We start from the raw sequence: 27,636 nt of genomic DNA on the forward strand, positions 1-27,636 counted from the left end.
CCTGTTTAGACCTTTCAGGTCTGCAGCACCCCCCTATTATCCTGGTCAGCACACCAAAGAGCCCCTAGACTTAAAAGAAGAAAGGCTGATCGTTTCATCTCTGTCGTGTATCTCTTCAATCCCCCAACGCATTCATGCCACTTACTGTCACTACCAACGCCAAGTATCAATACTGCCATCAAACCACAGAAACAGAGCTGAAGTCTCAGATGGAAGGAAATCAGGGTAAAGGTCTGGTCACTCGCGATGGTCATGCGTGGATTGAAGTCTTCGCTTTGCCTCTCTCTCATGCGTGATACAAATGCCTCCGCAGCTCATGTTTTTAACCCACACGCCCAGCCTACAACGGGAATCAAAATCACGCAAGGATCATTTTCCCCTTGGCAAGCCGACATCAGGAAGGCTCCTTATAGAACAGGTGACAAAGAGATCCATGTTTTCTGAGCAACATAACGGGCAGCTTCAGTGAGCTGTTATCTTTTTGTTACATATTAACCATACTACCTACAGTCTGTAAGAAGTCATCATGAATCAAAGAGTGGTATTTTCAGCAAAAGTAAAATGTGGGTGAAAGATTCATGGGCTCCTGGCACCAATCGCACTCATCTGAAAGGTAAGATGACTAGCAAAGAGGCTAATCATCAAATTACTCGGCCAAGAGAGACACGAGGCAGGCTGCCAAACCCAGTCTCTGCTTTCAGGCCGGACTCTTCAGTAGGAACGCTTTTCAGGGCCTGTGGACAGGATCAGCACAGGCGGGACTATGTGGGCAGCACATACCCGGGCAAAGGCCCAGCCGTCTCTGGATGAACAAGGGTTCTCTTCTTTGATGGAGGCTTTATTTCTGTTTGACTCGGTGCCAACTTGGCCCCTCCAAGCCAACTTGAGAGACACCTGCTGCACTTTCTCCTGATGCTTAGTGAGACTCAGAAATGCTCCTGCCTACGGTCAGCTGTGGTGGCCACTGGGTCACAACACTTCCCGACATCTTGCCAGAAACATCAGACCCGGGGCACCTGGGTGGCTCAGTCGGTTACGCATCTGACTCCTGATTTCGGTTCAGGTCATGATCGCACAGTTCGTGGGGCCGAGCCCTATGTTGGGCTCTGCACTGGCAATGCAGAGCCTGCTTGGGGTTCTCTCTCTCCCCCACCCCGTCCCACCTTTGCTGCTCATATGCTCTGTCTCTCTCTCTGTGTCAAAATAAATAAACTTTAAAAAAAAGAAGAAAGAAAGAAAAGAGAAAAGAGAAAAAAGAGAGGAGTAAAGAAAAGAGAAAAGGACAGGAAAGGAAAGGAAAAAAGGAGGAAAGAAAACAAGAAAAGAAAAGAAAAGAAAAGAGGAAAGGAGAGAAAAGGAAAGGAGAGAAAAGAAAAGAAAAGAAAAGAAAAGAAAAGAAAAGAAAAGAAAAGAAAAGAAAAGAGAAAAGAAAATGAAATGAAATGAAACATCTGGCCCTCTAGCGCCTGGGGGCATCCCTAGAATTCCATGAGGGCAATCGGAGAGGAATCTGGTTCAAACATCGGTCCATCCTTACTACAACCATCAAAACCACATTCTCCAAGGGTACTGAACCAAGAATCTGGTGCTCAGCAGAAAAAAGCTGGAGCTAAAGCTGTAGTCTCTGTGATCTCAATTTTCAAATGCTCTCTTTTTTAACAAAATTGGGGTCAGGTGGCATGAAGTACAGACGCATTTAAAGAGTGGCTATCCCTAATTCATGGGTTGTAGGTTAATTAACGGGTATTCGGCAATTAACATTGGTCACATTCATAACTGTAAAGTCACAATTTCTTAAACAGGACACTTAGTTACAGATCAGACTGAAAACACTCGAAAGATCATCAGTAATTCATCCATCCTGTAACCATTTTCTAAAACTTTCCTATTAAAAAACCAGAGTGAAAGGAGGGTTAATGTAAATATAAAAGAAAATATAAAAGAAATCCAGTGACTTACAGAAAAGAAAAATCCAAAGAGCACATGCAAATAAACAGCCAACTTAGCAGAGATTTTATTCTCAGAGGAATGTAAAATGCTCAATTTACATGATTTACAAAACAGTGCCTACCATGTATGGAGAACTTACTCTATCCTAAGCACTGTGCTAAATGTTTTACCTCCATGACCTACTAATGGTTTCAACAGTCCCTTAAGTGTTTTCCAAATTTCACAAATGACAGAAGTGAAATCCACAGAGGCTAAAGGGCTTCTCTTAAGCCAAATAACATGTAATTGGAAAAGGCACATTTTTTTTAATGTTTATTCATTTCTGAGACAGCGCAAGTGAGGGAGGGGCAAAGAGAGAGGGAGACACAGAATCTGAAACAGGCTCCAGGCTCCAAGCTGTCAGCACAGAGCCCAACACGGGGCTCGAGCCCACGAACTGTGAAATCATGACCTGAGACAAAGTCAGACGCCCAACTGACTGAGCCACCAGGTGCCCCTGGAAAAGGCACATTTTAAACATAGGTCTGTCCATCTTTACCAGCTCTATGAGTTTTTTTAAAAGGGAACATAAAACATTCAGTAATATACTAAATAAAAATACTATTTAATTTCACCTTACAAGCTCATATAGAAAAGGGTCAAGGAGTATAACAACAGCAGTAGAATGGAAGAGCAGAAAGGAAGGAAATCAGAAACGAGGTGAGGATTACCCAGATGTTAGGTCAAATTTCAGGTTCAATGATCCAGCAATCCCACTTCTGGGTATTTACCCAAAAGAATGGAGATCAGGATCTTTAAGAAATAGCTACACTCCCTTGTTCACTGCAGCACCACTCAAAATAGTCAAGCAACCCAAATGTCCACTGGCAGATGAATGGATAAAGAAAATGTGATCTGTGCATACAATGGAATATTAGACAGCCTGGAAAAAAGAAGGAAATTCTGAAATATGCAACAACATGGATGAACCCTGAGGAAATCATGACAAGTGAAATAAGCCAGTCACTAAAGAACAGCTGCTTCAAGATTCCGCTCCCGAGGGATATCTAAAATAGTCAAATCCATAGAATCAAACAGTAGAATGGCGGTTGCCAAGGGCTGGGGGAAAGGGGCAATAAGGAGTTGCTAATGAATGGGCATAAAGTTTCAGCTAAGCATGATGACCAGGTTCTAGAGATCTGCTGTAAAACACTGTACCTATGTTAACAGTACTTCCCTGTACACTGAAAATATATTAAGAGGGCAGACCTCATATTGTGTTCTTATCAAAATGAAAAAGGTTTTTAAAAGGAGATAAACTTCGCTTATCTGGGCCCCAGGATTATTATTTTTGTTCTGCACGATTGTGATTATTTGATAAATCCCTGGGTATATCTCTGATTCCTAAACGTTCACTCTACACTGCAGAAGGCACGGCCAATATAGGAAATATTCTTTCAATGTCTATAGCCTGCCTGTACAGTAACTCCACAACTGTTACCTGCAGCAACCCAGGAAAAATGAAACCCCGCAGTTGAATGCTATCCATTCACCACAGGTAGTATCACTTAAGTGCATCTACTTAGATTAGCTCATCTTGTCTACAGGGGTATCAAATACAGAAAAACCTTGGTGTGCGAGCATTTGTTCCGGAAACATGCTTGTGATCCAAAGCACTTGTATATCAAAGTGAATTTGAAGAACCATTGGCTCAGTGGTGATCATGTGACATTCAGCAACACGTACTACTCACATTGCAAGACATCGCTTGTTTATGAAGCTAAAACTTATTAGAAATGTTTGCTCATCTTGTGGAACACTCGCAGAACAAGTTACTTGCAATCCAAGGTTTTACTATACACTGGACTGGGTACAGAGGGTTTAACTCCTTATTTCATAAATGTCAGTAAAAAGAGTTAATTATTAAACCCTTAATTCTACTGAGGAAGTAGTCAAGTCACAAGAAGAGAGATGGGTCTGGGTACAGCAAATGTAATAGATCCCAAACGGGGTCTGTCTACACAGCTTCAGCAGTAGGCTAATAAACAAATGACCCAGGTCTGAGGACACAGATCTGATCGCTCACATCTCTTCCAGCTCTACAACTCAACTACAAGTTCAATGAGGAAGCTGGTAAGACTGGTTTTGTTTCTCACCGTTATCACCATGAACACTTCACTAGCATTTCCAAGAGTGAGTTTAGAGCTTCCAGAGGAGACAAGGTTGATGCCTTTTCCATCTTACTCACAGGATCCAGCTCTTCCCTTACAACCTGAACAGTTTTCTCAAAGAGCTTCACAGAGTGGATACGTAGAGAGCTTTGAGAGGAAAGAGAGAGAGAAAATGCCTCTCTGTCTTGGTCTTACCCAAAGCTGGTTCTCTGCATGAACAGGAATCAGGATTCTCAAAAGATTCCATGGGTCTGTTTCCCTAGACCTGAGGATGAGGGCCACACGGGGCCTGGAAGGTACCCGAGAGAAGGCAGCTGTCAAAAGGTCTGTCTCCACCTGTGGTTCTGGGGCACCTCATTAGCACACCTGCGTGTGACCAAAGGAAATAGGTGTTATGTGCCAGGTTCTCTTAATTTAAGCAGGGCACTTCCCCAGTTGCCCCAAATAGATGTGTGGAGTATATCCTTAGATCCTCTTTTTGTCATCGATTCTAAAAGAAGATTAAAGACATGTAAATATAGCACTAATTTGCCACCATGACAAAGACACTGAAATCCAAAGAAATGAAAAATAGCCACCATTTATATTCTATGGAAATACTATATACTGTGCCAATATTTAAAATATTAAATCAGGGGCACCTGGGTGGCTCAGTCAGTTAAGAGTCCGGCTCTTGATTCGGGCTCAGGTCATGATTTCACAGTTCATGAGATCGAGCCCCATGTCAGGCTCTGCACTGATAGCATGGAGCCTGCTTGGGATTCTCTCCCCCTCTCTCTGTCTCTCCCCACCTCCCCCTACTGTTTGTCTCTCTCTCTCAAAATAAATAAATAAGCTTTAAAAAATACAATAAAATGTTAAGTCAGATTCTAACTGCAGCCTGAAAAATCTGCATCATTATTTGGCGTTTTCTGAAGTGGAAAGGTAGGTTCCAAAAGACTCGCCCCGAGACTACAGAGCTGGGAAGTGAGAGGTAGGCATTCGAACCCATACCTACTAATGCCAAAATCTCTCCCCACTATCCTGGACTGCTTCCAAATCTTAGCAAATCATTCTGCAGTTCTAGTGACACATTTTTTTACCAAAGACACCCCTTCTAAGGCATCATGGCTACCTGAAAATAGACCCTTGATAGCATCATCAGCAACTACCACTGGCACTGGACCCAGTACAGATGGACCTTTAGCATCATCGTGATTCTAATGAAAATACCACCCAGGGGTCAAACCTCAAAGCTGTCCAGGGATGTACTTGGCCACTGAGGTAGCTGCCTTCCAACCAATTAGAATAAAAACATCTTGTGATGACTCCAGGGAGGTCTTAACGACGGAGATCAATCTTCTCAGCAGACAGAATCTGGATAATTTCTCAGTAACCAAGCACCTGCTCACTGTCTCTTGCTCTGAACTGATAGTATCTCTCCACCTTGTCTGAGTCATGCTAGCACCCTCCCTAAAGCACTCTCGCCCTTCCCAGTACGCATCCTCAGACAACAGGTGCAAAATCCAATGGAAAAAAAACTGATTAAATGCATGTGTATTCTTCAGCTGAACTGCAGGAAAGTGATGGTATTGGACAATTTTTGATTCACACACCAAAAGATGGCAACCTCAAATGGTTCGAACTCAACCTTACGATGGAGGTTTTGCATAGTGGCTACTGTAGAGACAGAGTTCTCTTGCTCTGTCAGGCAGCTGTCCTAGAGTAACCCAGACTGTTCTGGTTATTCCACAGTGAGATGGACCCAGGCTCCTCCCACCTCATTTTCCTGCCACACTCAACAGGTGAGCTGGCACGATGTTCATTGAATAGTGTAAGGTCTCAGCTCCACCTCCCACCCTGCCGTCCCCATTCACAATGGGGAAGGAGAGCGGGCAACAAAACACAAGCCTCCACCCTTAAGACCAAGACGTAGAAGTTCTACTTGTGTGCCTTCGGCCCACCTCCCTCTGATCAGGGTCAACTCACACGGAGTTGAGTTGGCCATGTGGAGCTGCAAATGAGGTTGGGAAATGCTATCTTTAGCTGGATAGCCCTATGTGCAGCAAAAATTAGGGTTGTGTTACCAATCGGGAAAGGAAGAAGGGATACTAGAGGCAGCCTGCAATTTCTGCCACACACAGGGACAAAGAATAGGAACCGTTACACAACGCTACAGAGTTTCTGTGATAGATCCTACAGAATTTACGGAGTTGGAAGGCTCTAGAAAAACACCTGGAAGGATGAAAATGGAGTGATTCAAGGGAGCTGAACTTAAGAGGAACTCACATGCCTAGCATATGCACGTTTCTAAGAAGCAGACCTAGAACACCCGCAAGTTCACTGATGACTTAGGAAAAATGTACCCTTTGTAGAAACCTGCCCTTTGTCGGTCTGGTAGATGACCCACATCTATGGTCGGCTCTCTCTTTCCCTGTATGTGAGGCCACACTCAGTGGCACTTCTTCTCCCGCTCCTCCTGGTGCTCAACTTGACCGTGAGTGGTAAAGATTCTATAGGATGTTCATCTTGTAAGAAATGAAATGAATTTAGATATTCAAGGATTCCTTATGACTTTTCCAAACCCACCTTTCGAGGCACAAAGACTCCAAATTGCCGGTGCCTCCTTCAAGGTTCCCCGAGATTCTGGGCATCACGGTTATTAAAGTAATTTGAGCTGCTTGGATAAAACTACCACCTAACCAAAAACAGGTGACTGTCACATAGGTCTTCCCCAGTTTAAGAAAACCTAGGATATAAAATCCAAAAGTTACAAAGAAGGCAACCGAGAGATCCCAGGGATTAAATATGATGATGCATAAAGCAACGAATGACTTGTAAGGAAAAGAGACCGTTTCAGGTACCAGGCCACATACAACTTTTCCCCCACTTTGGGCGACTACCGGAGTTCTCAACTGGACACTGCAAAAGAACTTCAATGAACTGATGAAAAGAACACGGCCTCTGCAAAGTTTTTAGTCATTTCAGAAGATGTGGGCTCTCTGGAACCAAATTTCTCAGATCAAGGCCCAAACCCATATTTCACTACGTGACCTCAAGCAAACCGCTTAGGCTTCTCCTTTCTGGGCTCCAGGCTCCTCATCTGTAAACTATGGATAGTAATACCACCTACTGCACAGGTATACTATGAGGCTTAACCGAGTTAATGTATGTAGATTGCCCGTAATGCTGCCTAACAGAAAATACCCAATTCGGTTTCTGCTTGTTTAGTGGTTTCTACTGTAATGATATGGAACATAAAATTCACCATTTTAACCATTTCTTAAGTGCACAAGTCAGTGGTATCAAGTCCAATCCCAGTGTTGCGTGACCACTACCCCTATCCATTTCCAGAACTTTTCACCATCCCCAAAAGAAACCCCACATCCATTAAACAGTGAGTCCCCTACTCCCTCTCGTCAGCCCCTGGACACCCTGGACACGTAATTTCTCTCTGAATATGAAATCACCCAATCCTTAATGCAAACCAGATGAGCACAGATGCAAAATGCCTTGAGTGCAAATTTTCCATAATCCTTCATTTCTCTCTTTAGTCTATCACAAATGCTAAAGAGGCAAACAAAGCCAGGATGGTAAGAGTCCTTGCTCCCAAGGAATCAAATGCCTCCTTCACCATGACAGTGGGGCAAGCTCTGTGGCACGAGGATATAAAAGAAGGAAGAGGAAAGCCTTCCCCTCCACGGAGAAGAGAATAAGCGATGGGAGAAAAGTGCATCCCAATTTTCCCCTCTTCCCTTTGGAGTGGGGATAATGTCAAGGGCAAAGGAGAGCTTTGGCCCTCACACCCCACTGGGCACTCTACAAAGATCACTTCTCAGCTTGCCCTTCTCACTAGCCTAGGGCACAGCTACATCACTCCAGCTATACCATGCAACCAGGGGAAACAGACCCCGAAGTTTAAACTCCCTGAGCTGCCCTTGATACTCACGTGGTAAACGCACAGTTCCTTGGAAGTCTGGTCAGGAAAGCCGCCGGATGGGAAGAAAGGCTGGTTGCTGTGGCAGTGACCACGTGGCTCTGTAGCGAGGGCTGGGGATCAGAGCCCAACATCAGGCCAGCCAGATGGGAAAGGAACATACACACCGCCAAGAGAAACCAAGATGAGGTGAGTCAGTCAAAGCACGCCGCTGGGCCCTGCTTGAGCCCAGGGATGCAGGTGATAAGTCATCAAACCACAGACACCTGCAGAGAAAGCCACTTGTGGGCCAGAGACACTGTTCCCAGAGGACAGGAGGCAGAATATAGCGTCCCAGCGAACCCCTGCCACCATGACACAATTTACGCCACCATCTCCTGCCCCACCCCCTAACTACACAGACACCATCTGTACATTTCCTCTGCATGTGTGAACTGTACTGTGAGTTAAAAATGACCGGGGCACCCGGGTGGCTTAGTCAGTTAAGTGTCTGACTTCAGCTCAGGTCTTGATCTCATGGTCTGTGGGTTCGAGCCCCGCGTCGGGCTCTGTGCTGACAGCTTGGAGCCTGGAGCCTGCTTCAGATTCTGTGTCTCCCTCTCTCTCTGCCCCTCCCCTGCTCGCTCTCTCTCTCTCTCTCTGTCTCAAAAATAAACATTTAAAAAAAGAATGGTGTCTGCCCCACCACCACCCAACTTAAACACAATACATTGACAAGGTCCTTGAGAGAGAAATGTTTCCAAGACTATGTATAAACAAATCATTTTTTTCATTAAGCAACAGGAGTCCCACGCGGATACAGCAGAGAACAAACACAATTCGGTCTGCAACACCAAACTTATCATTTGCAGATACAGGCTTTCTAAACTCTCACAATTGCTGATGGGGGTGCAAGTTTGGTATTCTACTTTGGAAAACGATTTGGCAGTATCTCCTAAAGCTAAATAATGCTGATGAATCAGTAATTCCACTCCCAGATATGACCCCAAGAGAAATCGGTGGTTTTGACCACCAAAAGATACATAAAAGAATGTGTGTGGCAGATTTACACCAAATAGCCAAATACTAGAAACAAATCAAATGGCCGTCAACTGGAGGATGTATACATTGTGGGATACTGTGCCATGTAATGCTATTCATGAATAAAATAAATGAACTCCTACGCACTGCAACATGGATGAATCTTATATATACCGTGATGAGTGAAACAAGGAAGACTCAAAAGAGTACATACAGTATGATTCCATTTATATGAATATAAAGACCAGGGGAAACTAACCTACGAGAGCAGAATCAGAATAATGGCTCCCTGGTAGTAGGAGGAAGTGAGCAGAAGAGAAGTATTACTTTGGAAGGGGCATGAAGGAGCCTACTGGGTTCTAGAAATGCTCTTTACTTCACCTGCATGGCAGCAACACACATTGCATGTTACAGATATATGTAAAATTTTACCAAGCTATACACCTAAGATTTTTGCAGCTTAATACATGCGTGCCATACTTTACTCTAAAAGTTTCCCTCAAAAACCACACACGCCCACACACACAAACTTACATACTGATAGTCTCTATTGCAACTTGAGGAAGCAGAGTCTTTAGTGATGATAGGGAAGTCAACAGCATTACTATGTAACCCCAAAGAGGTTGCTCTATAACCATGCTCTAAAGGGTTTCATCGAGGGCACTTTGAGGATCAGTGTAGATTTCTCCCTGGTCGTCTCCAGCGAATCCCTCTTCGTTTACCTGGGCCACCTCTATACACAGAATTCTAGTTTCTGTGGATGGACAACTGGAAAAACGTAGGCTACAGTGACATGAAGGCTAGATTAAGAATTTTTATTATCCCTTAAATAATAGATCAAAATAATTATTTTTTTACAAGTTTTTAAATGTTTATTTATTTTTGAGAGAGTGCAAGTGGGGGGAGGGGCAGAGAGAGAGCGGAAGAGAGAGAATCCCAAGAGGGCTCCACACTGTCAGCACAGAGCCCGACACGGGGCTCAATCCCATGAAGTGGGAGATCATGACCAGAGCCGAAATCAAGAGGCAGATGCTTAACCCAATGAGTCATCCAGGTACCCCTCAAAATAATTATTTTAAAAGCGTGTGATAAGGAACCTGGAGTCATGGAGGGCATGTGCCACAAATTGATGTTGAAACAATCACAATAACTGGACTAATCTTTTTTTTTTAGCATATTGTTGTGTTTACTTTTTTACGATTACTGAAGTGTAACTGACATACAATGTTGTATCAGTTTCAGATGCACAGCACAGTGATTAGACACTTCTATACATTATGTAGGGATCATCAAGACAAGTGATCTATACCACCTGTCACCATATAAAATTATGACCATATGCTGACTATATTCCCCATGTCGTACTTTTCATCCCCATTCTTTACATATTTTATAACTGGACATTGTAAAATATTTATTTATGTATTTTATACCTGGGAGTTATAAAAGACTTCACCCATCACCTTACCCACTCTCCTCTGGCAACCATCAATTTGTTCTCTGTATGTATGAGTCTGTATCTGGGTTTTTCATTCTTTGTTTGTTCATTGGTTTAGTTTCTTAGATCCCACATGCAAGTGAAGTCATACGGTATTTATCTTCCTCTGACTTATTTCACTTAGCATAATACCCTCTAGATCCATCCATGTTGCCCCGAATGACAACATTTCATTCCATTTTCACGGCTGAGTAATATTCCATGACATATATCGCATTTTTTTTCAAAATTTTTTAACATTTATTTATTTTTGAGAGATACAGAGAGACAGAGCATGAGTGGGGAAGGGGTAGAGAGAGAGGGAGACACAGAATCCGAAGCAGGCCCCAGGCTCTGAGCTGTCAGCACAGAGCCCAAAGCAGGGCTTGAACTCCCAAGCCATGAGATCATGACCTGAGCCGAAATTGGGTGCTTAACTGACTGAGCCACCCAGGTGCCCCTCACATCTTTTTTATCAATTCATCTATCATTGGACTCTTAGTTTGCTCCCATACCCTCACTATTATATATAATCCTGCAATAAGTACAGGGGTGCACATATCTTTTCAAATCCATATTTTCATTTTCTTTGAAGAAATACAAAGTAGTGAAAATGCTGGACAATTTGGTAGTTCTGTTTTTAACTTTCCGAGAAACCCCAGAAAGTTTTTCACATACTGTTTTTCACAGTGGTTGCACCAACTTACATTCCCACCAACAGTGCACAAAAGTTCCCTTTTCACCCCATCCCCTCCAACAGTTTTTTGCATCTTGTCTTTTTGATGCTAGCCATTCTAACACCTGGACTAATCCTGCGGGACCGAGATAATCTGAGTCCTCGAGGGGCAAGGACTATGATCAAAACCACAATAAACCATACTGGCTGCCTGTATGCCAGTAGTTCTAGCATCCACCAATGACTTCATTCGTCCTGCTCTTCAAGAATTTTAGGGAAATGTTTAAGCAAAAGAATCCCTTAATACTTTAGACCCGCTGATGTTTAAGCATTTTAAAGTTCTTTCTAAGAATCTGATAAAAGCTACTAGGACCCAGAAGAAAAAAAAAAAAAAAAAAAAACCACAGAAAGATGTACGTATTTTGTTAAGTCTTATGTAATACTTACTAGCTCCTAACTACAGAACTATAAAACTATTAAGAGGAGTCTGAAACATTTTCTCAGTGATCTAAACAGACTAAGAAAATGTAGGTATAGACTTATTTACAATAAAGCTAAAGGCTAATTCTTTACATTACTTTGTTTTTAACTATAGTTATATTTAATAAATATGCTACACACTAGATACTTCCTACCTGATCTTGCTTTAGTCTTCAGAATGGGGAAATAATCCAATGATTACTTAGTAGAGTCGATTTCATGAGAAATATTTTGAAATAGGCAGTAACTTTCATAGGTAAATGTAAAATACAGTATAAATATATTTTTCATTTGTAACTCATTGTTTTATTCTATCTGATTTAAAAGACAATTGCATAAGGCAGCAATAACAAATCTTGTTGATGGATATACATTATGTACATATGTAATTTGAGAATCACAGCATGTAAAAGGGGAGAAGAAATGGAGCTACACAGGAGCAAAATTTTGTATACTATTAAAATTAAGTTAGTATTAAAAATCATCATAAAAGAAACAAGGGAATTAAAATGGCATGCTATAGGGGCACCTGGGTGGCTCAGTCGGTTAAGCACCTGACTCGGTTTCAGCTTAGATCATGATCTCGTGGTTCATGAGTTCGAGCCCTGCATCAGGTTCTGTGCTGACAGTGTGAAGTCTGCCTGGGATTCTCTCTCTCCCTCGCTCTCTCTCTCTCTCTCTCTCTCTGCCCCTCCTCTGCTTCCTCATTCTCTCAAATAAATAAATAAACCTTAAGAAACTTTTAAATGGCATTCTATAAAATACTTATTTAACACAAAAAAAGGCAGTGAGGAAGAACTGAGAAACAAAAATAAATAAAATATAAATGGTAGACATAAATCTTACTTTATCAGTAATTATATTAAATGTAAATAAATGAAACACTACAATTAAAAGGCAGAGATCGGCAGATGGATAAAAAATATGAAACTACCTAATGTCTGCAAGAGACACAATTTAGATTCTAAGACACAAATACGTTGAAAGTGTAAGAATGAAAAAGATATACCATGCAAAGAGTAACCAAAAGAGAGCTAAAGTGTCTATATCAGACAAAATAGACTTTAAGGAAAAAAACGTTACTAAATACAAAGCAGGCCATTTTATAATGACAAAAGGTCAATTTGTGAAGAAGATACAATAAATAGAAACACTTATGCACCTAATGAAAATGTACCAAAATATATGAAGCTAAAACTGGTAGAACTGAAGAGAACAGAGAATTCAAAAATAATAGTTGAAGATTCCAATACCTTAGTTTCAATACTGGATAGAACAACTAGACAGAAAACCAATAAGGAAATCAATGATCTGAACACACTATAAGCCAAGAAGTCCTAACACACATCTATAGAAAACTTTATTCAACAACAGCAGACTATAATTATTCTCAAGTGGATATGGACCATCCTCCAGGATAGACAACATGTTAGACTATAAAACAAGCCTCCATAAATTTATTTTTCCAGTTTTACTGAGATGCAATTAGATACGTAACACTGTATAAGAAAGGTGTGCAATTTCATGATTTGCATACATGTATATAGTGTGAAATGATGACCACACTAAGTTTAGTTAACATCCATCATCTCAGTTACAAATTTTTTTCTTATAATGAGAACTTTTAAGATCCACCTTTTCAGCAATGTTCAATATACAATATGGTATTGTAACTATGGTCATCAAGCTGTACATTACATCCTGTAACTTATTTACCTTATAATTGGAAGTTTGTACCTTTGACCATCTTCATCCAAATCCCACCCTCACAAATTTAAAAGGACTGAAATCACATAAAGTATGTTATCCAACTACAACTGAATGAAATTAGTAACTACTAACAAGGGAAATTTAGAAAATTAACAAATATGGAAATAAAACAACATACTCCTAAATAACCAACATATCAAAGAAAATCATAAAGTAAATTAGATATACTTTGAGATAAATGAAAACAACATAGCAACACTTACGGAATGCAGCTAAATTTCTTAATGAGAAATTTAGAGCTATAAGCATCTGTATTAAAAAGATGTCAAATCAGTTATCTAACCTTCCATGTTAAACTAAACACAAACAAAACCCAAAGCAAATAGAAGAAAGGAAAAAATAAAGATTGAGTGGAAGTAAATGGAACAGAGAACAGAAAAACAACAGAGAAAATCAGTGGAACCAGAAGTTGGTTCTTTGGAGCGATTAACAAAATTGACAAGCCTTTAGGTAGACTGGCCACGGAACAAAGAGAGAAGACTGAAATTAGTAAAACTAGCAATGAAACAGATGACATTTGCAACCAGTCTTACAAAAATTAAAAGTAATACTACCATATAAAAGAATACGATGAACAACTGTATGTCAACAAGGTAGATACACAAACTAATTGAAATGGAAAATTCCTAGAAAGACACAAACTACCAAAACTGACTCAGAAAGAAATAGAAAATCTGCATAGACCTAAGACAAATAAAGATAATTTATCAGCAATCAAAAAACTTCCCACAGATAAAACAAAACGAAGCCTAGATGGCTTCAATGGTGATTTCTACAAATATTAAAAGAATTAACACCAATCCTTCATAAACTCTTCCAAAAATAGGGAGAGGGGCCACTTCCCAATTCATTCTTTGAAACCATTATTACTCAGATACTAAAACGAGATAAACCATCACAGAAAAAAACCTGTGAAACAATATACATTAGGAATATAGACATGGGGCACCTGGGGGCTCAGTTGGTAAAACATCCAACTCTGTTTCAGCTCTCTCAGGTCTTGGCTTCCTGAGTTTGAGCCCCACATTGGGCTCTGTGCTGGCAGCACAGAGCCTACTTGGAATTCTCAATCTCTCTCTCTCTCTGCCCCTCTCCCCCTCAAAGAATACAGACACATAAATCCTTAAAAAAATATTTTTAAAAATCTAACTTGACATTGAATGGTCTACTTCCTAGCAAATAGGGTTTCTCCCACAGGACACTAAAATTATCCTCTGAGTTTTGACCACACTTTCTACTAGGCACTTAAGCAATGTCATTACTATAACTTCCATGATAAAACAGACAAACTCAGTGTAATTATAAATAAATCTTTCAAACTCACCCCATCTCCTCTATCACCTACCAAAAATATGCTGCAGTTTTTTGAGGCATTTCTTTTTGTGATTGATGCATTGAGTAGCATCACTCTAAAATTATAGTTTTTTTATTTTTACAGAATCAGATGACACAGATCCAGCCTTCTATGCTCTACAACATCCCTAACAAGAAAGACATCTGTCCCTTGATGAAACACTTCCAATATTTCAAAGTGACTGAGCTCTTTGAAATTTAAGTAAGCTATTTTAAACATAAGGGTATTTTTCAAGCATTCCATAAGGGTTCTGTGCTTCACCTCTCTCTCTTCACTACACTGGAGATAAATTTATAAGTCATGGAGAAGCAGAAGGCTTACTCACCATATTATAACCCCAAAGTGGACCCAGGAGATCATACATCACCACAAATTCTCAACCAAAGTCCTTTCCCTAAAGCAATGTGTTTTGCAAACTTCACTGAGCCTTTGAATTACCAGAGGAAGTTATTAAAAATGCATGTCTTACTTAAGAGATTCTGCTAAGTTTGTAACTAGACCCAGGAATCTGAATTTTAACAAACCTCTTCTGCAAATATTCCTGGTGACACTTGAAGAAAACACTGGAATAGAGGTACTTGATTTCAGATTCATTTTCTATATGTAACAGGAGCAATTCTGAGGGTGCCTGAGTGGCTTAGTTGGCTGGGTCTGACTCTTTATTTCAGCTCGGGTCATGATCTCATGGTTCATGGGATCAAGCCCCACGTCGGGCTCTGTGCTGACAGCATGGAGCCTGCTAGGGATTCTCTCTCTCCCTCTCTCTCTCTTCCCCTTTCCAGCTTGAGCACCTGCATGTGCACTCGCTCGCTCGCTCTCTCTCAAAATAAATAAACTTTAGAAAATGCCTTAAAAAAACAGGAGCAATTATGGACCAGTGCAAGTCTCCAGGAAAGCCCTTTCCTGTCCTAACCCACTGCTTCAGAATGCTAGTGGTCCCCACAGCCACAGGCATTTCCTAAAAGGATGAGGGCAGTGTTTGTATATCATGTCCTAGAGACACAGAGAAGAACCCACTGAACAGAGAGGAGGCAGGAAATTAATATTTTACTAAAGAAATACATAGCTTTAAGAGGCAAGTTTTCTTATAACAGATGTCTCAAATACTGAGGAATTGTAGGATATATGAAAGGTATCATACAGCTCTAGGCTGTGCTACCACAAAATGGGAGATCCTTCCAAGGCTTGGACTATCTGGACTAATCAACCGTTAGCCACCATGATTAGGTAGAGGAAGAGAAAGTCTGCTGCAAAAGATTCTCTTCCAAATTTGATTATTTCCAAGCTGCAAATCACCCCAAACAGATTATTCCTAAATTCCAGACCACTGCCTGTGAAATAATCAAGTCAATGCCTACAACATAATTAAGTCAACTTGGTGCCAGCCTTAACCATGCGTGTTCCCTCTGTCCTCTCTCTCTCTCTCTCTCTCTCTCCCTCTCTCTCTCTCTCTCTGTTTCTCCCTCTCTCTCATCAAATGCTTGGTATCCAAATGCAATCAAACCCTTTGTTTAAAAGACAAACTAATCTTTGTGGGTGTGTGACATTTTAGGGCTTTCATTTTTATTTGAAATTTCTGACAGCTTGAGGTAAGAGACCCTACAAATCCATGAAAGAAGACCGGGCTGGGAGTTTACTGCCATTGTACAAAAGCATCTTTGGATGACTATGTACGATCTACATATGTATGTATGCATAATTCAGAGGGCAAGCTGGCTCTGAACCAGTGTCCCACCTCTGTGTCAAGGAGGAACTCAGCCCCACAAAAACCCTTCAACAGGTCAGAGTAAAAATGTGATCACACAACAGGGGGATTACTATTACAGTAGGACCATCCTGGTTAGGGTCCACTTTGCCCCACTAAGCGTGGAAATGGTAGAAGGGGATCCTTTATGAGGCCAGTGTAAACAGTTGATTCTGACTTCTGTATTCCACAACTCTCATTCTGTATTTCTGTGGAATTCATCCTGACTCCTACAATCACGAAACCATCACCCCATCCCTCTTGCCTAATAACACAATTCATCCTTTAGATCCCAGCTTAACATCTACCTTCTTCACGTAGGTGTGTCCAATCCTCTCACTCCAGGGGAGTTACCCATTTACATAAAAAAAACTTGTTTTCTCCTCACAGGATATTTAATTATGATCTTTCATTAATAACCATGTAGTTATTATTATGCCCAAAAGTTCATCTCTTGGGGCACCTAGGTTGCTCAGTTGGTTAAGCGTCTGACTCTTGATTTCGGCTCAAGTCATGATCTCACAGTTCGTGAAATGGAGCCCCACGTTGGGCTCTGTGCTGACAGTGCAGAGCCTGCTTGGGATTCTCTCTCTCCTTCTCTGACGCGCTCTCTCTCTCCCTCTCAAAATAAAAAAAATAAATAAACATTTTTTTTTTTAAAGTTTACCTCTCTACCAACTCCTGCTGGTCGATATGGTCAACCAGAATGGCTTTGTTGACTGCTATATTGTAAGTAGCTACCAAGGGTCTTTCACGCATTAGAGTCTTAATAAATGACTGCGTGAATAAATGAATTCTACCAGATTGACTTCACAGTAGAATATATCACTTTTAGAGTAAGTTTAGCATTCTTTACTCAGTATTACGTGCCATAACAAGAGTGCACTTACATATGGGCCCATGTGTATTTTATTAAATTCTTTTTTAAAACGTTTCTTTATTTTGAGAGAGAGAGAGGGCCTGCACACACGAGGGGAGGAGCAGAAAAAGATGGGGAGAGAAAGAATCCCAAGCGGGCTCAGGGTTCAGCACAGAGCCCGACGAGGGGCTCAATTTCATGACTGTGAGATTGTGACCCGAGCCAAAATTAAGAATCAGGTGCTTAACTGATTGGGACACCCAAGCACCTCTAAGAAATTATTATAGGCACTTTTAAGATACAAAAAACTATATGGCATAGATATATTCAGGTTCTTTCCATGTAGGAACTAAACTTTCAGCTAAATAACTGTATGACAATAAGGTGAAATGATCAACTTGGTGGTTTTCTGGGTTTGGTACATCTGTTCTAAGTTGTTCCAGGGCAATCAAAATTGATATATGGCTGTAGCATAGCAAATGTTTCAAAACTAAGATCTTACCCATGGCTTTATCCAGCATCATTCCTAATAAGGGATTCACTCAATATGTATTCAGGAAATGCATCTACTGAAGTACTACACTTAAATTTAGATTTTGAATCAATAAGAATGAAGTTTCAGCATTTCTATATTAAAAGTTGGCCCGTGGATGTGTTCTCAAGCAACTGTGATTACTATCACTTTAATTTCGCATAATGCTATGTATATAGTCTTATTATATTTTTTCATCGGTAAATTCTTTAACTCTGTGATGATGGTACTTTCATTATGTAAATCTTAGCCATTATTGAGACTCTCTAGAAAATTGTATCTGTAACACAAGAGATCTTTACATGTAATAGTCCTTTCACGGAAGCCCACAGGCCCTTATTTCCTCAGAATCTCTACTTAGATGGCCCCTCGAAATCACTAAAAAAATTGTGTTTGAACAGTAGAGTTGAAATTCTCAGACTTTAAAAAGCCACAAGAACAAATTATTTTTTAAATACTCTCTCTTCGCTACTCAAGCCCTCCCAGAGTGCATTACAGTATTTTTTGTTTGAAACCTAATCATAGATACATACACACACACACACACACACACACACGCACACGCACTCACACCCATCCACCCATCCCTGAATGGACTGAAGTGACCCAAAAGAAAGTCAACATATAGGAAAAGATGCTGGAGGGCCTCTAGGGTAGTATTTTCAAAGTGTAGTCTTGAGATCAATTCAGTATGGTCCCAACAAGCATTTTATTAGAAATGGAACAGACTGCAGTGGAATGGAATGGAATGCATAATCAGTGTTTGGTAACATCAAATCTCCCAACTTAGGAACCCTGGCATCATGGGAAATCTTGGAGCAGGGCAGCTATGGGTATACATGTGCAGGTGTATTCGGAAATGATACGCCCATGGATCATACACGTGGGGCTCAGGCATGCTGCAGCACAGAGTGACCACAGTGGGAAATAATCTAGAAAGAAAGGCTTCCTGCCCCTACCATTACTGTGGGAACTGTTAGTGGGGGCACTGTGCTCCTTGATCACTACAATGCTCATCCAGGGGACAAGAATGACATCTGAATGCTGGATACCCTTTTGGGACCATTTTCCATAGGGCCATAGTAAAAACCACTGACTGACTCCTTTAGAGACAGGGAACTTCCCCCCTAGGGTTGCTGAATTTATCACAAGACAGAACCCCAGAGAGCAGTCAGAGATTCTTATGATACATTGGATGAGATGTTGAAATCATTTAATGTGAATATTCAAAGAAATGGGACCTCGTTTTATACCCCAAATAAAGTAGGCCACATCATTTACCTAAGTATTTCAGGTATTTTAAGTTGTATCGGTCCATAGACAAGCTGGCTTCTAAAGTATGACTTAGGAATCTCACACACATACATGCCACACACACAATATGCTATCCTGTAAAGGAGAAAGGTAACTTTTACTAATGTTAAAATCGGAGATCCTATAGTTTTGATTCCCTATTGTATTGATTCCTGGAGAAAAAAGGATGTGTGGGTATTTGAGTGTCTGTTAAAAGAAAAAGAAAAAGAAAGATGAAAGCCTTACTGTGTCAAGAGTATCCTTGTGTTACTTTAAATTTGGCTGTTTTTAATATACTCAGAGAAAATTATCTTAGTGGCAGGGAAGGCATAAGTTTGCACAATGTAGAAGCAGGCAACAAGAAAGCTTCAGATGACCTTGAAAGAGGAAACCTTGGGTTGCCACAGAGATGCAGGCTCCAAAGTGTCTTCAGATACAAATGTGGTCATAAAATCCACACTTCTAGGAACAGGCCCCATGAATAGAATCTCCTGGGGGCTCCTGGGTGGCTCAGTCAGTTGGGTATCTGACCCTTGATTTCAGTTCAGGTCATGATCCCAAGGCCGTGGGATCCAGCCCCACATCAGGCTCTGCACTGAGGGTGGAGCCGGTTTGAGATTGTTTCCTTCTCTCCCTCTGCCCCTCTTCCCCACTGTGCGCTCTCTCTCTGTCTCTCTCTCTCTCTCTCAAATTAAAAAAAAAAAAAAAGGAATCTTCTGGACAGAGCAAGGTTTTCCCTCTATTGTATTTACATCTAACATACACATACACACACACACACACACACACACACACACACACACACACACAAGCACATGCACACAGAAACATCATCCACATGTTTCTCTTTGAGAACAAATCTGTGGGCATCAGCAAGGCAGTAATTTTAAAAAAATGTCATATAATTAGGTATATGGGACGAAATGACATTGTTTTTCTTGCCATATCACACAATCAATATTGGGCTGAACCACATGACTGTACCAATATTTGGCTGTTTGACTTATAAAAATGACAAGTTAGCTCAGTTCCATCTAATATTGTTTGGAGTCCTTACCATGTACAGAACCTGTAAGAATAATTTATTTCATATACTACCTTCACAAAATCACAGAGAAAATGACAGGGATGCACAGTGAAACCTTTATGATAATTTCACAAAAGACAGAGAAAGAATAATGAGGAAGGAAGCTTTACAGGGGTGCCGTATGAACAAGCAAGAACACAAAAGTCAAATCAATGCATCATCACTGAACACGTACCATTCACAAGACACGTGGCCCTTGTCCTCAAGTACCTTCAACTTAGTTGGGAAAATACAATACATGAAAAACATTACACCTAAGACTGTCACGTAATTTTCACTTGGGGCAGATAAACTAGCCCAAAGAATATCAAACTGGACACTTCCTGAGAATTTAAAAAGTAAGAATTTAAATAAGTAGCTCCCTTAATAAAACAGAAAGAAACAAAAACAATGCCTAAAAAGTTTCATATTATAACATACCAAAAGTTTCCCTGCTCACAAGAATCATGTTAAAATATATCTAATGTATAAAAATGTTTACAGTTGTCCACCAATTTAAATATTGCACAGAAGTCAAGGATGCTAAGACCAAATAAATGTCACTGGATTTCACAGAAGGAAGAAGATGGACAAAAAATAGATCTCAAAGGGATTAAATATTTAAGTAGAAAGGCTTATGGAAAAACAGATAGATTGACTGTGTTTATTTCCATCTCCTCCCAAAACCTAAATAAAATAGTAGAGGCATAAGATAGTACAGGCATAAAGAAGGTATGAGCATACAATGACAAAAACAGGGGAGGCATCATAGTAGATCAGAGAGTTTAATACATTTTAGAGAAGCAGAAAAGAGGATGGAAGAATGGAAACAACTCAGCAAAGCAGAGAAAGGTAAAACAAACCAAAAAAAAAAAAAAGTGCCTGTACACAGCAACCAATGAAAAAGCAGCCAATTCTCCTTGCACAGTTACACACACAAATACACTCAAGCTGAAAACCCAGTGCAACTAAGTACTGTATACAGTTGAATATCAAGCACAACCCTGATGACAGAGGACTATTTGAAAGCCTGGGATATAGAATAGATGAGACTTCAAGCCCTTCTTAACCCCAACACTGGCAAGTAAAGACAGAGGATGACAGATTTACAGCAAGCAGGCCTAGAAAGAAAATCAGCCCAGATTACAGCAAAAGGGCAGAGGCCCCAAAAGGGGGTACAGAGGGGTCCTTCAGTTGGGGAAAACAGAACAATTACATTATCTTATATACTGAGACTTTGACAATAATATTGATGGGCAATGACAGACCTGATGAAGTAAGAAGAAATAATTCTAAATAGTTCGTAGGAAAATAAGCAAATAAAAAAAAGCAATTATTAACTCCAGAGAAAACAAAAAGCTGAATGAAAAACTTAATCCTCAGATACAACTTCATAAAAATTTAAAACTTCAGTTTATCCAAGGACACCATTAAGAAAGAAAAAGGCAAACCACTTTCCTCAAGAAAACACTTGTGAAATGTCTACTTGACAAGATTCATATCCTGAATATATAAATAAGTTCCTCAAATCAATAATAAAATGACAAGCCACCCAAATAAAAGCATAGCCAAAAGACTTTAACAGACACCTCACAGAAGAAGCTATCAAAGTTACCAATAAGAACATGTAAAAATGCTTATCCGGGAAATGACAGTAAAGGAATTTAAAATAAAGGAATTTAAACAGATAAAGGACAGGAGAAACATGAGGGATGATGGTATCTGGCAGGATAAAAATGTTCTATAATTTGACCTGGGTGCTAACTATGCAGATATCCATACACATAAAAATTCCCCAAGTGGAATACTTAAGATTTGTATATTTTATTCAATAAAAATTATACTTTATAATTTTTTAAAAGATAATCCTCAGCAATCAACAGTTTGTGCCATAATACATGACTGAAGGATGTGGAAATATAGAGATGAAGGTAAGACAGCTAAATCTTTACCTGTATTCACTAAATATTAAACAATAGATCAAGTAGTTATTTTATACAAGCATATTTTACAGAGATGTTGGGGCTAGTCATAGCTACCTCTGGGGAAACAAGATGAGGCTGAGAGGAGGGGACAGAGGCCTGCTACTTTTCAAAATAAACGTTTTATATTATTTTATTATATTTGATTTTTTAAACTGCATACATTAATTTGGTAGGAAATTTTTTTGGCAAATATTAAATTGTAAATTACAAAATACATGACTATTTATATAAACGTGGGAAGACAAGTATGCCTCAGTGGATACCTTTTATTTTGCCAGTGTAGCATTCAGTCCCCCATCTATACTCTGATTTTCCTTCCTTCTCTACAGCAGTCCATATGGTCTGGAGGGGGCGGGGGGGCTTCTCCAACCCAGTGTTAGTAGTAGTCTGTGACTCAGGCCCAATCCAACCTATGGTCCTGGTCCTTGGCCAGAGAGATTTCTTTCCTCCCAGGAAGAAGCACGAGGCCCAATTTGGGCCAATGAGAGCTATACTGAGTTCTATATAAATGTTGAAGGAAAAGCATGCTCTTACCTAGAGCTGCTGACGGCCACCCTGCCACCAAGACAGAACTTGCCCAACAATGGGCTGTCATCACTCTGTCTCTCTGTGTCTCAAAAATAAATAAATAAATAAATAAATAAATAAATAAATAAATAAATAAAGGTGGGGGGAGCGCCTGGGTGGCTCAGTCAGTCCAACTCAGGTCATGATCTCGTGGTTGACGAGTTCAAGCCCAGCGTCAGGCTCTGTGTTGACAGCTCAGAGCCTGAAGCCTGCTTCGGATTCTGTGTCTCCCTTTCTCTCTGCCCCTCCCCCAATCACACTCTGTCTGTCTCAAAAATATATAAACATTAAGAAAAAAAAAACTTTATAAAAAAGAATGGAGCTGCCAGAATGAACAGCAAGAGGAGAGATGGGGAGAAGGCATGTGAGCCCTGATGCCTGTGGTTGAACCCCCGGTTCCGGTAGGTCTGAAGTTTGTCTACCCCTGCCTTTTTCATGAATTGTAAGAGGCAGTAACACAAAATGGAAAATCACTTGACTGCCTGGGTTCACACTGCGCCTTTACTACTTACTAACTGTGTGACCTTGGCATGTCACTTAACCTCTTCTTCATTTTTTTTTAATGTTTATTTTTATATTTTAGAAAGAGAGAGAGCGTGCGCGCATGCACACACAAGAGAGGGAGGAGCAGAGACAGAGGGGGAGACACAGAATCTGAGGCAGGCTCCATGCCCTGAACTATCGGCACAGAGCCCCACAAGGGGCTCAAACCCAGGAACTGTGAGATCATGCCCTGAGCTGAAGTCGGATGCTCAACCGACTGACCAACCCAGGCGCCCCCTTCCTCATATTTAAAATGAGGACAGAGGGGCACTTGGGTAGCTCAGTAGGCTGAGCACTGATTTCAGCCCAGATCTTGATCTCGTGGTTCCTGAGTTGGAACCCCCCATCAGGCTTGCTGTTGTCAGCATGGAGCCTGCTTTGGATCCCCTCTCTCTCTCTCTCTGCCCTTCCCCCACATGCTCTCTCTCAAAAATAAATAAACGTTTAAAAAAACGTTTTTTAATAAAATGGGGGCAGAAATAACACCGACCACATAGAATCCAATGAGTTAAAATATGTAATACACACACATATGCATATATTTACATATATGTATATGTATAAGAACAGTTATAGTTTAATATACATTTATATGTTAAAATCCCATTTAGATTTGTATGTGCAAGAGCCATATTTTTATTTTTAGTAATTACATTTCCCTTTTTCCTTAAACCAGTTTGATCAGTGTTTTCCACTTTTTACAAGAGCCAGGACCCTGATTAATTCAATACCCAAGAGAGAAGCCATACAAAATCAATGGAGAGATTTAAGTAGTTATACATAAAACGTAAACACAACATAAACATAAATGTTCTCTATGGCAGAAGAAAATCATCAAAAACTACAAAGTAAATAGAAATGGAAGAAACCATATTTGTAACCTTTAGAATTGATAGTTTTTGCCCTTACACAGAACAGGGTGCAGATGCTAAACAAAGTGGGCAAAAAAAAAAAAAATAAACACAATTCACAAGTGAAAAAAAAACAAACAGGAATACAAAAAATGTTTGGTTTTCAATAATCAAACAAAACAAACAGGAACTCATGTTTTTCCAATGACACAGCTATCGATTATTTTAAATTTTATTATCCCGTGTTGGCAAGTGTCTCGTACCACCGGTGAGAATGTTAATTGACACAACCATTTGGAAAGGCAATCTAGCTATAATAAAAATCAGCATACCTTTGACACAATCATTCTTCTAGGAATTTATCTAAGGAAATACTTCAGGGTGTATGCAAACATTTTCCCTACAAGTTTACCCCTTGTAATTATATACAGATTTGTATTTATATACAGAAACATTGGAAATTGAATGTCCAAAAAATAGAAGATTCATTAAAATCCAGGGGCACCTGGGTGGCTCAGTCAATTAAGCGTCTGACTTTGGCTCAGGACATGATCTCACAGCTCTTGAGTTCAAGCCCCGTGTCAGGCTCTGTGCTGACAGCTCAGAGCCTGGAGCCTGCTTCAGATTCTGTGTCTCCCTCTCTCTCTGCCCCTCCCCTACTTGCACTCTGTCTCTCTCTGTCTCTCAAAAATAAATAAACTTTAAAAAAATTTTTTTTAAATCCATGAGTTCCAATACTGTTTAGTCATTTAAAATGTTAGCAGAAAATACGTACATACTGAAGAATGTTCATGATTATTAAATGAAATAAACAGGTTAAAAAACTTTGAGTATGAGCCTGTTTTTGTTGTAAATATATACGTGTAAAAATGGTTAAAGATGTACTAGAATATGCATCAAACGATAGTGACATTTCTGGGTGGTAGAATTATGGCTGTCCTCATGTGTCGGTGGTTTTATTTCTCGCTTATATACATTTCACTTTCTCCACTGAACCTTCACACACCTTCAATTTAAAAAAAAATGTATTTTGGGGCGCCTGGGTGGCTCAGTCAGTTAAGCTTCTGACTTTGGCTCAGGTCATGATCTCGCGGTTTGTGAGTTTGCACCCCGCGTCGGGCTGTGCTGACAGCTCGGAGCCTGGAGCCTGCTTCAGATTCTGTGTCTCTCCATCTCTCAGCCCCTCCCCTGCTCATGCTCTGTGTCTCTCTGTCTCTCAATAATAAATAAACGTTAAAAAAATTTATTAAAAAATGTATTTTAAATTCATTTAAAAAAAATCTTAAGACCCCTCTAGGAGTAGCTTCCGTCACGCATTTGGAGCCAAAATGCATGCAACCATTAGGTGTAGCACAGAGAATGAGAAACTTAAGCGAGCAGACTCTCTTTGGGGAAAATTTGGTTGTAAAAACAAGAAGCCAAGGTCTCAAGAACACGTGTGGTATACAGACACTGCGATGGAGCATCTGCATCAGAGAAAAGGAACAGTCCAAAGACAAAACAGGAAGGCATCTCTGGGGGAGATGTCCAATGCCTTCAGCAGTCACTTACTGTGTCTTCCACCCTCCAGTAGCTTCTCTTCAGGCTTGGCTGGGCTACCTCACCTGGATTCCCACCTGCCCTTTCCCTAGTGCTGCACAGGCTCAAGAAAGAGACAGAACTTACCCACCAGTGGAAACCATACTCTCAGCCTTTTGGTGTCTTAACGCCCTACATTTGGTACAGCAGGCACTTTCCATCAGCAACTTCACCCAGGGAAGAAAACGGGATAGCTGAAGCGCTAAACAAGCCTCCCTTAGACCTCCCCTCCCATGGAAAAGCAACCACCATCCAGAACAGCAGTCGTAATACACACTTGACCTTAATAACGACAAAGTGAGTTTTCAACAATTCACAAGGGCTTGCACGCTCTGTAAGACAGATTACGATACCTTTTCATTTATTTTTAGCATATTAACAGCTGGTGACCCAGATTAAGAAATAATGGAATATGTGAAAAGGCAGACTATACCACTAAATTCTTTCACAGATGGCAAGTGGACTCCGTAAAAAGCTTCAGACCAAGGATTCAAGTAATTAGCTGGAAGTGGAGAGCGAGAGCGCGGAGGAATACCTACAAGTGGGCAAAGTGAAGCATGGAAAAAGGATGACAAAACCTGGCTGGGATCCCAGCAGATCCTTAGCTACTTTCTGGACAAGTAACTAACCAGGGACTGGTAGAGGCCAAGAAGCCCTGCTAATGCAGCTGCCGAAGGAGCGGCTGGAGGAGGTTCTCCTTAGTTGAGGATGAGCTTGGGTAGATATTAAAAGAAATACAATCCTCTTACTGCACTGGGAGTGTGCGTGTGTGGAGGGAGGGGCCAGTGGCAGCCACACAGCCTCCGGTCCTGGGGACAGGCAAAGGGATCAGTGCCCCCTTCCGCTCAGTTCCTCCAGGTGGGTGGGAACCGAGAGCAGCCTGAGCCAGGGTCGGAAGAGGGAAATTCACGGTCATTTTGAGCAACGCGGCAAATCTGACTTCCAGTAAAAGAGGCAAACACTAAACACCCAGAATCCCAGGGACGGAAAACACTGCCACATGAAAGGGAACACAGTTCCACTGACACAAACCGTGGGGCTCAATTAGCCGGCGTTCATTTTCAAGAACGATGCTTAAGCTGCAATATGAATGTCCTTTGGCTGGAGACACAAATGAAGACCTCAGTGCTGACAAGGTCTTGACGACAAGCAGTCTCGAGGGGAGCCAGGCGAGCCCAGCGCCTGCCACAATACCTCAACTGCACAGGGCTGCGCTTGGTGTAAACCTGGGATTCATCTGTGCCCATCTCTGGGAGAGGAAAATAAATTACTGAGAGGCCAATGTGCCGAGGAGCTTGTAAAACACTAGGGAACACAACCTGAGTGTGCAATGTGGATTTTTTTTTTGTTTGTTTTTAATGCCATAAAACGCCCTCTTTGTGCAGAAATGTGCAAAGAACTGTTAGGTTCAGGTCACATGTATTTCTGACCTTCCAGAGAAGGACACCGATGTCCAAAGGGGCACACACAGAGAGGACCCCCCCCCCCAAAAAAAAGAACACAGAGAAAGAAAAGTGTGTATCCACATCTCTATTTTGAACTCCAGGATTCACTGGACAGCACTGTATTAAAGCCATGGGTTTTCTGAGATGAGCCCGATCGATCCGTACAGATCTGGGGGGTGGCCTCTGCGCTGCACCAGCCGTTTCTGCCGCACTTGGGTCCCCAGGAGACCCCCCGGAGGGAGGACTGCTGCCGCAATCTCCCGCCCGGACCCGCGGACCAGCGGGGAGCGGGCGCCGCGGGCGGGGAGAAGCGCTCGGCTCCGGGGACCGCGGGCGAGCCGCCGCACCTGCCACCGCTCGCGCCCTCGCCCGCCCGGGAG

Source organism: Herpailurus yagouaroundi, unplaced genomic scaffold (genome assembly GCF_014898765.1).
Source record: "Herpailurus yagouaroundi ecotype Mexico unplaced genomic scaffold, PumYag 100, whole genome shotgun sequence".
NCBI lineage: Eukaryota > Metazoa > Chordata > Mammalia > Carnivora > Felidae > Herpailurus > Herpailurus yagouaroundi.